Here is a 12072-nt window from a genome sequence, read left to right on the forward strand (position 1 = left end):
AAAAAAGTCAACATTTTTTTTTTACCCCAAAATGTCATAAAAAACGTCATAGTATAGTAAGGCGTCAAAATCGGCAAAAAAAAGGCAAAAAAATTTTTGACCTCAAAATGTCATAAAAATGGTCATAGTATAGTAAAGCGTTTTTTTCGGCCAAAAAAAGTCAAAAAAAATTTTGACCTCAAAATGTCATAAAAAACGTCATAGTATAGTAAGGCGTTTTTTTGGGCCAAAAAAAGTCAAATTTTTTTTTACCCCAAAATGTCATAAAAAACGTCATAGTATAGCATGGCGTTTTTTTCGGCCAAAAAAAGTCAAAAAAACTTTTGACCTCAAAATGTCATAAAAAACGTCATAGTATAGTATGGCGTTTTTTTGGGCCAAAAAAAGTCACGTTTTTTTTTTTAACCCCAAAATGTCATAAAAAACGTCATAGTATAGTATGGCGTTTTTTTCGGCCAAAAAAAGTCAAAAAAATTTTTGACCTCAAAATGTCATAAAAAACGTCATAGTATAGTAAGGCGTCAAAATCGGACAAAAAAAGTCAAACTTTTTTTTGACCTCAAAATGTCATAAAAAACGTCATAGTATAGTATGGCGTTTTTTTCGGCCAAAAAAAGTAAAAAAATTTTTTGACCTCAAAATGTCATAAAAAACTTCATAGTATAGCATGGCGTTTTTTTCGGCCAAAAAAAGTCAAAAAAATTTTTGACCTCAAAATGTCATAAAAAACGTCATAGTATAGTAAGGCGTCAAAATCGGACAAAAAAAGTCAAAAAAATTTTTTGACCTCAAAATGTCATAAAAAACGTCATAGTATAGTAAGGCGTCAAAATCGGACAAAAAAAGTCAAAAAAAATTTTGACCTCAAAATGTCATAAAAATGGTCATAGTATAGTAAGGCGTTTTTTTGGGCCAAAAAAAGTCAAATTTTTTTTTTACCCCAAAATGTCATAAAAAACGTCATAGTATAGTATGGAGTTTTTTTCGGCCAAAAAAAGTCAAAAAAATTTTTGACCTCAAAATGTCATAAAAAACGTCATAGTATAGTATGGCGTTTTTTTCGGCCAAAAAAAGTCAACATTTTTTTTTTACCCCAAAATGTCATAAAAAACGTCATAGTATAGTATTACGTTTTTTTCGGCCAAAAAAAGTCAAAAAAATTTTTGACCTCAAAATGTCATAAAAAACGACATAGTATAGTATGGCGTTTTTTTCAACCAAAAAAAGTCAAAAAAATTTTTGACCTCAAAATGTCATAAAAAACGTCATAGTATAGTATGGCGTTTTTTTTGGGCCAAAAAAAGTCAAATTTTTTTTTTACCCCAAAATGTCATAAAAAACGTCATAGTATAGTAAGGCGTCAAAATCGGACAAAAAAAGTCAAAAAAATTTTTTGACCTCAAAATGTCATAAAAAACGTCATAGTATAGTATGGCGTTTTTTTGGGCCAAAAAAAGTCAAATTTTTTTTTTACCCCAAAATGTCATAAAAAACGTCATAGTATAGTAAGGCGTCAAAATCGGCCAAAAAAAGTCCAAAAATTTTTTGACCTCAAAATGTCATAAAAAACGACATAGTATAGTATGGCGTTTTTTTCGGCCAAAAAAAGTCAAATTTTTTTTTTTACCCCAAAATGTCATAAAAAATGTCATAGTATAGTATGGCGTTTTTTTCGGCCAAATAAAGTAAAAAAAATTTTTGACCTCAAACTGTCATAAAAAACGTCATAGTATAGTAAGGCGTCTAAATCGGACAAAAAAAGTCAAAAAAAATTTTGACCTCAAAATGTCTTAAAAATGGTCATAGTATAGTAAGGCGTTTTTTTCAGCCAAAAAAAGTCAAAAAAATTTTTTACCTCAAAATGTAATAAAAAACGTCATAGTATAGTATGGCGTTTTTTTCGGCCAAAAAAAGTCAAAAAAATTTTTGACCTCAAAATGTCATAAAAAACGTCATAGTATAGTAAGGCATCAAAATCGGACAAAAAAAGTCAAAAAAAATTTTTACCTCAAAATGTCATAAAAAACGTCATAGTATGGTATGGCGTTTTTTTCGGCCAAAAAAAGTCAAAAAATTTTTTGACCTCAAAATGTCATAAAAAACATCATAGTATAGTAAGGCGTCAAAATCGGCCAAAAAAAGTCAAACTTTTTTTTGACCTCAAAATGTCATAAAAAACGTCATAGTATAGTATGGCGTTTTTTTCGGCCAAAAAAAGTCAAATTTTTTTTTTACCCCAAAATGTCATAAAAAACGTCATAGTATAGTAAGGCGTCAAAATCGGACAAAAAAAGTCAAAAAAAATTTTTACCTCAAAATGTCATAAAAAACGTCATAGTATAGTATGGCGTTTTTTTCGGCCAAAAAAAGTCAAAAAAATTTTTGACCTCAAAATGTCATAAAAAACATCATAGTATAGTAAGGCGTCAAAATCGGACAAAAAAAGTCAAAAAAAATTTTGACCTCAAAATATCTTAAAAATGGTCATAGTATAGTAAGGCGTTTTTTTCGGCCAAAAAAAGTCAAAAAAATTTTTGACCTCAAAATGTCATAAAAAACGTCATAGTATAGTATGGCATTTTTTTGGGCCAAAAAAAGTCAAATTTTTTTTTTACCCCAAAATGTCATAAAAAACGTCATAGTATAGTATGGCATTTTTTTGGGCCAAAAAAAGTCAAATTTTTTTTTTACCCCAAAATGTCATAAAAAACGTCATAGTATAGTATGGCGTTTTTTTCGGCCAAAAAAAGTCAACAAATTTTTTGACCTCAAAATGTCATAAAAAACATCATAGTATAGTAAGGCGTCAAAATCGGCCAAAAAAAGTCAAACTTTTTTTTGACCTCAAAATGTCATAAAAAACGTCATAGTATAGTATGGCGTTTTTTTCGGCCAAAAAAAGTCAAATTTTTTTTTTACCCCAAAATGTCATAAAAAACGTCATAGTATAGTAAGGCGTCAAAATCGGACAAAAAAAGTCAAAAAAAATTTTGACCTCAAAATGTCATAAAAAACGACAGTATAGTATGGCGTTTTTTTCGGCCAAAAAAAGTCACATTTTTTTTTACCCCAAAATGTCATAAAAAACATCATAGTATAGTATGGCGTTTTTTTCGGCCAAAAAAAGTCAAAAAATTTTTTGACCTCAAAATGTCATAGAAAATGTCATAGTATAGTAAGGCGTCAAAATCGGCCAAAAAAGTCAAATTTTTCTTTGACCTCAAAATGTCATAAAAAACGTCATAGTATAGTATGGCGTCAAAATCGGCCAAAAAAAGTCAAAAAAATTTTTGACCTCAAAATGTCATAAAAAACGACACAGTATAGTATGGCGTTTTTTTCGGCCAAAAAAAGTCAAAAAAATTTTTGACCTCAAAATGTCATAAAAAACGACATAGTATAGTATGGCGTTTTTTTCAACCAAAAAAAGTCAAAAAATGTTTTGACCTCAAAATGTCATAAAAATGGTCATAGTATAGTATGGCGTTTTTTTCGGCCAAAAAAAGTCAAAAAAATTTTTGACCTCAAAATGTCATAAAAAACGTCATAGTATAGTATGGCGTTTTTTTCGGCCAAAAAAAGTCAACATTTTTTTTTTACCCCAAAATGTCATAAAAAACGTCATAGTATAGTAAGGCGTCAAAATCGGCCAAAAAAAGTCAAAAAAATTTTTGACCTCAAAATGTCATAAAAAACGTCATAGTATAGCATGGCGTTTTTTTCGGCCAAAAAAAGTCAAAAAAATTTTTGACCCCAAAATGTCATAAAAAACGTCATAGTATAGTAAGGCGTTTTTTTCAGCCAAAAAAAGTCAAAAAAATTTTTGACCTCAAAATGTCATAAAAAACGTCATAGTATAGTAAGGCGTTTTTTTTGGGCCAAAAAAAGTCAAATTTTTTTTTTACCCCAAAATGTCATAAAAAACGTCATAGTATAGTATGCCGTTTTTTTCGGCCAAAAAAAGTCAAAAAATTTTTTGACCTCAAAATGTCATAAAAATGGTCATAGTATAGTAAGGCGTCAAAATCGGACAAAAAAAGTCAAACTTTTTTTTGACCTCAAAATGTCATAAAAAAAAGTCATAGTATAGTATGGCGTTTTTTTCGGCCAAAAAAAATTTTGACCTCAAAATGTCATAAAAAACTACATAGTATAGTATGGCGTTTTTTTCGGCCAAAAAAAGTCAAAAAAAATTTTGACCTCAAAATGTCATAAAAAACGTCATAGTATAGTATGGCGTTTTTTTCGGCGAAAAAAGTCAAAAAAAATTTTGACCTCAAAATGTCATAAAAAACGTCATAGTATAGTATGGCGTTTTTTTCGGCCAAAAAAAGTCAAAAAAATTTTTGACCTCAAAATGTCATAAAAAACGTCATAGTATAGTAAGGCGTCAAAATCGGACAAAAAAAGTCAAACTTTTTTTTGACCTCAAAATGTCATAAAAAACATCATAGTATAGTATGGTGTTTTTTTCGGCCAAAAAAAGTCAAAAAATTTTTTGACCTCAAAATGTCATAGAAAATGTCATAGTATAGTAAGGCGTCAAAATCGGCCAAAAAAGTCAAATTTTTCTTTGACCTCAAAATGTCATAAAAAACGTCATAGTATAGTATGGCGTCAAAATCGGCCAAAAAAAGTCAAAAAAATTTTTGACCTCAAAATGTCATAAAAAACGACATAGTATAGTATGGCGTTTTTTTCGGCCAAAAAAAGTCAAAAAAATTTTTGACCTCAAAATGTCATAAAAAACGACATAGTATAGTATGGCGTTTTTTTCAACCAAAAAAAGTCAAAAAATGTTTTGACCTCAAAATGTCATAAAAATGGTCATAGTATAGTATGGCGTTTTTTTCGGCCAAAAAAAGTCAAAAAAATTTTTGACCTCAAAATGTCATAAAAAACGTCATAGTATAGTATGGCGTTTTTTTCGGCCAAAAAAAGTCAACATTTTTTTTTTACCCCAAAATGTCATAAAAAACGTCATAGTATAGTAAGGCGTCAAAATCGGCCAAAAAAAGTCAAAAAAATTTTTGACCTCAAAATGTCATAAAAAACGTCATAGTATAGCATGGCGTTTTTTTTCGGCCAAAAAAAGTCAAAAAAATTTTTGACCCCAAAATGTCATAAAAAACGTCATAGTATAGTATGGCGTTTTTTTCGGCCAAAAAAAGTCAAAAAAAATTTTGACCTCAAAATGTCATAAAAACGACATAGTATAGTAAGGCGTTTTTTTCAACCAAAAAAAGTCAAAAAATTTTTTGACCTCAAAATGTCATAAAAAACGTCATAGTATAGTAAGGCGTTTTTTTGGGCCAAAAAAAGTCAAATTTTTTTTTCACCCCAAAATGTCATAAAAAACGTCATAGTATAGTATGGCGTTTTTTCGGCCAAAAAAAGTCAAAAAAAATTTTTACCCCAAAATGTCATAAAAAACGTCATAGTATAGTATGGCGTTTTTTTCGGCCAAAAAAAGTCAAAAAATTTTTTGACCTCAAAATGTCATAAAAAACGTCATAGTATAGTAAGGCGTCAAAATCGGACAAAAAAAGTCAAAAAAATTTTTTACCTCAAAATGTCATAAAAAAACGTCATAGTATAGTATGGCGTTTTTTTCGGCCAAAAAAAGTCAAAAAAATTTTTTGACCTCAAAATGTCATAAAAAACGTCATAGTATAGTAAGGCGTCAAAATCGGCCAAAAGAAGTCAAACTTTTTTTTGACCTCAAAATGTCATAAAAAACGTCATAGTATAGTATGGCGTTTTTTTCGGCCAAAAAAAGTCAAATTTTTTTTTTACCTCAAAATGTCATAAAAAACGTCATAGTATAGTATGACGTTTTTTTCGGCCAAAAAAAGTCAAAAAAATTTTTTACCTCAAAATGTCATAAAAAACGTCATAGTATACTAAGGCGTCAAAATTGGCCACAAAAAATCAAAAAAATTTTTGACCTCAAAATGTCATAAAAAACGTCATAGTATAGTGAGGCTTCAAAATCGGCCAAAAAAAGTTAAAAAATTTTTTGACCTCAAAATGTCATAAAAATGGTCATAGTATAGTAAGGCGTTTTTTTCGGCCAAAAAAAGTCAAAAATTTTTTTGACCTCAAAATGTCATAAAAAACGTCATAGTATAGTATGGCGTTTTTTTCGGCCAAAAAAAGTCAAAAAATTTTTTTTACCCCAAAATGTCATAAAAAACGTCATAGTATAGTATTACGTTTTTTTCGGCCAAAAATAGTCAAAAAAAATTTTGACCTCAAAATGTCATAAAAAACGTCATAGTATAGTAAGGCGTCAAAATCGGCCAAAAAAATTCAAAAAATTTTTTGGCCTCAAAATGTCATAAAAAACGTCATAGTATAGTAAGGCGTCAAAATCGGCCAAAAAAAGTCAAAAAATTTTTTGACCTCAAAATGTCATAAAAAACGACATAGTATAGTATGGCGTTTTTTTCAACCAAAAAAAGTCAAAAAATTTTTTGACCTCAAAATGTCATAAAAATGGTCATAGTATAGTAAGGCATCAAAATATGCCAAAAAAAGTCAAAATATTTTTTGACCTCAAAATGTCATAAAAAACGTCATAGTATAGTATGGCGTCAAAACGGGACAAAAAAAGTCAAAAAAATTTTTTTCATCAAAATGTCATAAAAAACGCCATAGTATAGTATGGCGTTTTTTTCGGCCCAAAAAAGTCAAAATTTTTTTTGACCTCAAAATGTCATAAAAAACGTCATAGTATAGTATGGCGTCAAAATCGGCCAAAAAAAGTCAAAAAAATTTTTGACCTCAAAATGTCATAAAAAACGACATAGTATAGTATGGCGTTTTTTTCAACCAAAAAAAGTCAAAAAATTTTTGACCTCAAAATGTCATAAAAAACGACATAGGATAGTATGGCATTTTTTTCTGGCAAAAAAAGTCAAAAAAATTTTTGACCTCAAAATGTCATAAAAAACGTCATAGTATAGTATGGCGTTTTTTTCGGCCAAAAAAAGTCAAAAAATTTTTTGACCTCAAAATGTCATAAAAAACGACATAGTATAGTATGGCGTATTTTTCGACCAAAAAAAGTCAAAAAATTTTTTGACCTCAAAATGTCATAAAAAACGTCATAGTATAGTAAGGCGTCAAAATCGGCCAAAAAAAGTCAAAAAAAATTTTGACCTCAGAATGTCATAAAAAACGTCATAGTATAGTAAGGCGTTAAAATCGGCCAAAAAAAGTCAAAAAAATTTTTGACCTCAAAATGTCATAAAAAACGACATAGTATAGTATGGCGTTTTTTTCGGCCAAAAAAAGTCAAGTTTTTTTTTTACCTCAAAATGTCATAAAAAACGTCATAGTATAGTATGACGTTTTTTTCGGCCAAAAAAAGTCAAAAAAATTTTTTACCTCAAAATGTCATAAAAAACGTCATAGTATACTAAGGCGTCAAAATTGGCCACAAAAAATCAAAAAAATTTTTGACCTCAAAATGTCATAAAAAACGTCATAGTATAGTAAGGCATCAAAATATGCCAAAAAAAGTCAAAACATTTTTTGACCTCAAAATGTCATAAAAAACGTCATAGTATAGTATGACGTTTTTTTCGGCCAAAAAAAGTCAAAAATTTTTTTGACCTCAAAATGTCATAAAAATGGTCATAGTATAGTAAGGCGTCAAAACGGGACAAAAAAAGTCAAAAAAATTTTTTTCATCAATATGTCATAAAAAACGCCATAGTACAGTATGGCGTTTTTTTCGGCCCAAAAAAGTCAAATTTTTTTTTGACCTCAAAATGTCATAAAAAACGTCATAGTATAGTATGGCGTCAAAATCGGCCAAAAAAAGTCAAAAAAATTTTTGACCTCAAAATGTCATAAAAAACGTCATAGTATACTAAGGCGTCAAAATTGGCCACAAAAAATCAAAAAAAATTTTGACCTCAAAATGTCATAAAAAACGTCATAGTATACTAAGGCGTCAAAATTGGCCACAAAAAATCAAAAAAATTTTTGACCTCAAAATGTCATAAAAAACGTCATAGTATAGTGAGGCGTCAAAATCGGCCAAAAAAAGTTAAAAAATTTTTTGACCTCAAAATGTCATAAAAATGGTCATAGTATAGTAAGGCGTTTTTTTCGGCCAAAAAAAGTCAAAATTTTTTTTTACCTCAAAATGTCATAAAAAACGTCATAGTATAGTATGGCGTTTTTTTCGGCCAAAAAAAGTCAAAAATTTTTTTTTGCCCCAAAATGTCATAAAAAACGTCATAGTATAGTATGACGGTTTTTTCGGCCAAAAAAAGTCAAAAAAATTTTTGACCTCAAAATGTCATAAAAAACGTCATAGTATAGTAAGGCGTCAAAATCGGACAAAAAAAGTCAAAAAAAATTTTTGACCTCAAAATGTCATAAAAAACGTCATAGTATAGTAAGGCGTCAAAATCGGACAAAAAAAGTCAAAAAAAATTTTGACCTCAAAATGTCATAAAAATGGTCATAGTATAGTAAAGCGTTTTTTTCGGCCAAAAAAAGTCAAAAAAATTTTTGACCTCAAAATGTCATAAAAAACGTCATAGTATAGTAAGGCGTTTTTTTCGGCCAAAAAAAGTCAAATTTTTTTTTTACCCCAAAATGTCATAAAAACCGTCATAGTATAGTATGGCGTTTTTTTCGGCCAAAAAAAGTCAACAAATTTTTTGACCTCAAAATGTCATAAAAAACATCATAGTATAGTAAGGCGTCAAAATCGGCCAAAAAAAGTCAAACTTTTTTTTGACCTCAAAATGTCATAAAAAACGTCATAGTATAGTATGGCGTTTTTTTCGGCCAAAAAAAGTCAAATTTTTTTTTTACCCCAAAATGTCATAAAAAACGTCATAGTATAGTATGGCGTTTTTTTCGGCCAAAAAAAGTCAAAAAATTTTTTGACCTCAAAATGTCATAAAAAACGTCATAGTATAGCATGGCGTTTTTTTCGGCCAAAAAAAGTCAAAAAAATTTTTGACCTCAAAATGTCATAAAAAACGTGATAGTATAGTAAGGCGTCAAAATCGGACAAAAAAAGTCAAAAAAAATTTTTGACCTCAAAATGTCATAAAAAACGTCATAGTATAGCATGGCGTTTTTTTCGGCCAAAAAAAGTCAAAAAAAATTTTGACCTCAAAATGTCATAAAAAACGTGATAGTATAGTAAGGCATCAAAATCGGACAAAAAAAGTCAAAAAAAATTTTGACCTCAAAATGTCATTAAAATGGTCATAGTATAGTAAGGCGTTTTTTTCGGCCAAAAAAAGTCAAAAAAATTTTTGACCTCAAAATGTCATAAAAAACGTCATAGTATAGTAAGGCGTTTTTTTGGGCCAAAAAAAGTCAAATTTTTTTTTTACCCCAAAATGTCATAAAAAACGTCATAGTATAGTATGGCGTTTTTTTCGGCCAAAAAAAGTCAAAAAAATTTTTGACCTCAAAATGTCATAAAAAACGACATAGTATAGTATGGCGTTTTTTTCGACCAAAAAAAGTCAAATTTTTTTTTTTACCCCAAAATGTCATAAAAAACGTCATAGTATAGTATGGCGTTTTTTTCGCCCAAATAAAGTCAAAAAAATTTTTGACCTCAAAATGTCATAAAAAACGTCATAGTATAGTAAGGTGTCAAAATCGGACAAAAAAAGTCAAAAAAAAATTTGACCTCAAAATGTCTTAAAAATGGTCATAGTATAGTAAGGCGTTTTTTTCGGCCAAAAAAAGTCAAAAAAATTTTTTACCTCAAAATGTCATAAAAAACGACATAGTATAGTATGGCGTTTTTTTCGGCCAAAAAAAGTCAAAAAATTTTTTGACCTCAATATGTCATAAAAAACATCATAGTATAGTAAGGCGTCAAAATCGGACAAAAAAAGTCAAAAAAAATGTTGACCTCAAAATGTCATAAAAAACGTCATAGTATAGTATGGCGTTTTTTTGGGCCAAAAAAAGTCAAATTTTTTTTTTACCCCAAAATGTCATAAAAAACGTCATAGTATAGTATGGCGTTTTTTTCGGCCAAAAAAAGTCAAATTTTTTTTTGACCTCAAAATGTCATAAAAAACGTCATAGTATAGTATGGCGTTTTTTTCGGCCAAAAAAAGTCAAAAAAAATTTTGACCTCAAAATGTCATAAAAAACGTCATAGTATAGTATGGCGTTTTTTTCGGCCAAAAAAAGTCAAAAAAAATTTTGACCTCAAAATGTCATAAAAAACGTCATAGTATAGTATGGCGTTTTTTTCGGCCAAAAAAAGTCAAACTTTTTTTTGACCTCAAAATGTCATAAAAAACGTCATAGTATAGTATGGCATTTTTTTCGGCCAAAAAAAGTCAAAAAAATTTTTGGCCTCAAAATGTCATAAAAAACTTCATATTATAGTAAGGTGTCAAAAAATGCCAAAAAAACTAAAAAATTTTTAAGACCTCAAAATGTTACAAAAGACGCCATACGGCCGTAAGGCGTCAAAATCGGCCAAAAAAAGGCACATTTTTGTAAGACCTCAAAATGTCATAAAAAACGTCATATTATAGTAAGGTGTCAAAAAATGGCAATAAAAAAAGTCAAATTTTGATAAGACCTCAAAGTGTCATACAAAACGTCATACTATAGTAAGACGTCAAAATAGGCCAAAAAAAGTCAAATTTTTGTAAGACCTCAAAATGTCATAAGAAACGTCATAGTATAGTAAGGTGTCAAAATAGGTCAAAAAAAGGCATATTTTAGTAAGACTTCAAAATGTCATAAAAAACGTCATAGTATAGTAAGGCGTCAAAATAGGCCAAAAAAGGTATATTTTAGTAAGACCTGAAAATGTCATAAAACACATCATAGTATAGTAAGGCGTCAAAAAAACATGACTTTTTTTTTTTTTTAACCAGCCGTTTTATTGCGGTATTACTGCCGAGTCACAGGCATTGTTCGGGAAAAAAGTATTTATTTAATTAAGAGTTAAAAAAAACCTTTCGGTGTACCATCTGTGTTGATGTCTCATGTTACAGCATAGATAGCTGTGGATTATAGACAAGTGCGGCCTATATATATATACAATTTTTTTTTCTTTTTAAATTTAACAGGTGCTGCTTATATTCAGGTGTGCTCAATAGTCCAGAATTTATGGTATATACAATTTTTAAACTTAGCTCCACAAGACCAACTACAACAACAAAAAGGTCACATAGACTTGAATGCATCAATAATAATCCAATAATACAATACATACCACTAAAATACGCACAGGGGGCATTTTTCTGTATCACGGTACTTCTACCCTTTGATATGTGAATTTTGCCAAGAATACTTATTTTTACTAAACTGACACTTTTACTCAAGATTTTTACTTGTTATTCAGCATTTTTATTACCTACTCTTGCTACTTTCACTTAAGTAATGTGCCTTTCCTCTTCCTCAGTCACTGATTCTGCCTCTCACTTTACACAGTATTTCTCCCAGTGCAGTGCTGCCCTCACGTGGACAAATGTACCCTTACACACAAACTATCTCTCAATGAAATGCTGCAGGTACAGTATAACCATTGAGATAAATTTAAAGTCACTGAAAAAAAATTGTATTATGTACTCAGATTAGAAACATATTAACATTTTTACTAGAAAATTGGATTTAAATGCAAATACATGAACCTGTAATCAACATTTAACAGCTCCAACAGTTACAATGACTGATCAGAAATAATGTTACAGTCTAAATCCTTCCTGTCTTTTTTTTATATCCCGCATATTCATTCACACAATCCTGGGTATTAAACTACAGTGTGAGGAGTGTAATTGCTGCAGTGTATTTCATTGTCCAAGGCTGAGCTCTATCGCTGTTGATAGGTGGCAGTGACGTCAGCAAGCAATGTGTGGGTGGCTATGTGGGTGAAGACAACTCCCAAATGAGCCTGTGTGTAGAAAAAAAAATGGAAGCAAAAGAGCAAGCAAAAGACAGGCTCTGTTACACTCCTCTGTGCTGGATTACCTTCAGCTCAGTGTGGTGCAGGTAGAAGGACAGCAGACAAAAACCAGCTCTCAGGTTCTTGTTGACCCTCCCAGAGCTTAAGAG

The sequence above is a fragment of the Toxotes jaculatrix genome, chromosome 15, assembly GCF_017976425.1.
Source record: "Toxotes jaculatrix isolate fToxJac2 chromosome 15, fToxJac2.pri, whole genome shotgun sequence".
In the NCBI taxonomy this organism is placed as follows: Eukaryota; Metazoa; Chordata; class Actinopteri; family Toxotidae; genus Toxotes; species Toxotes jaculatrix.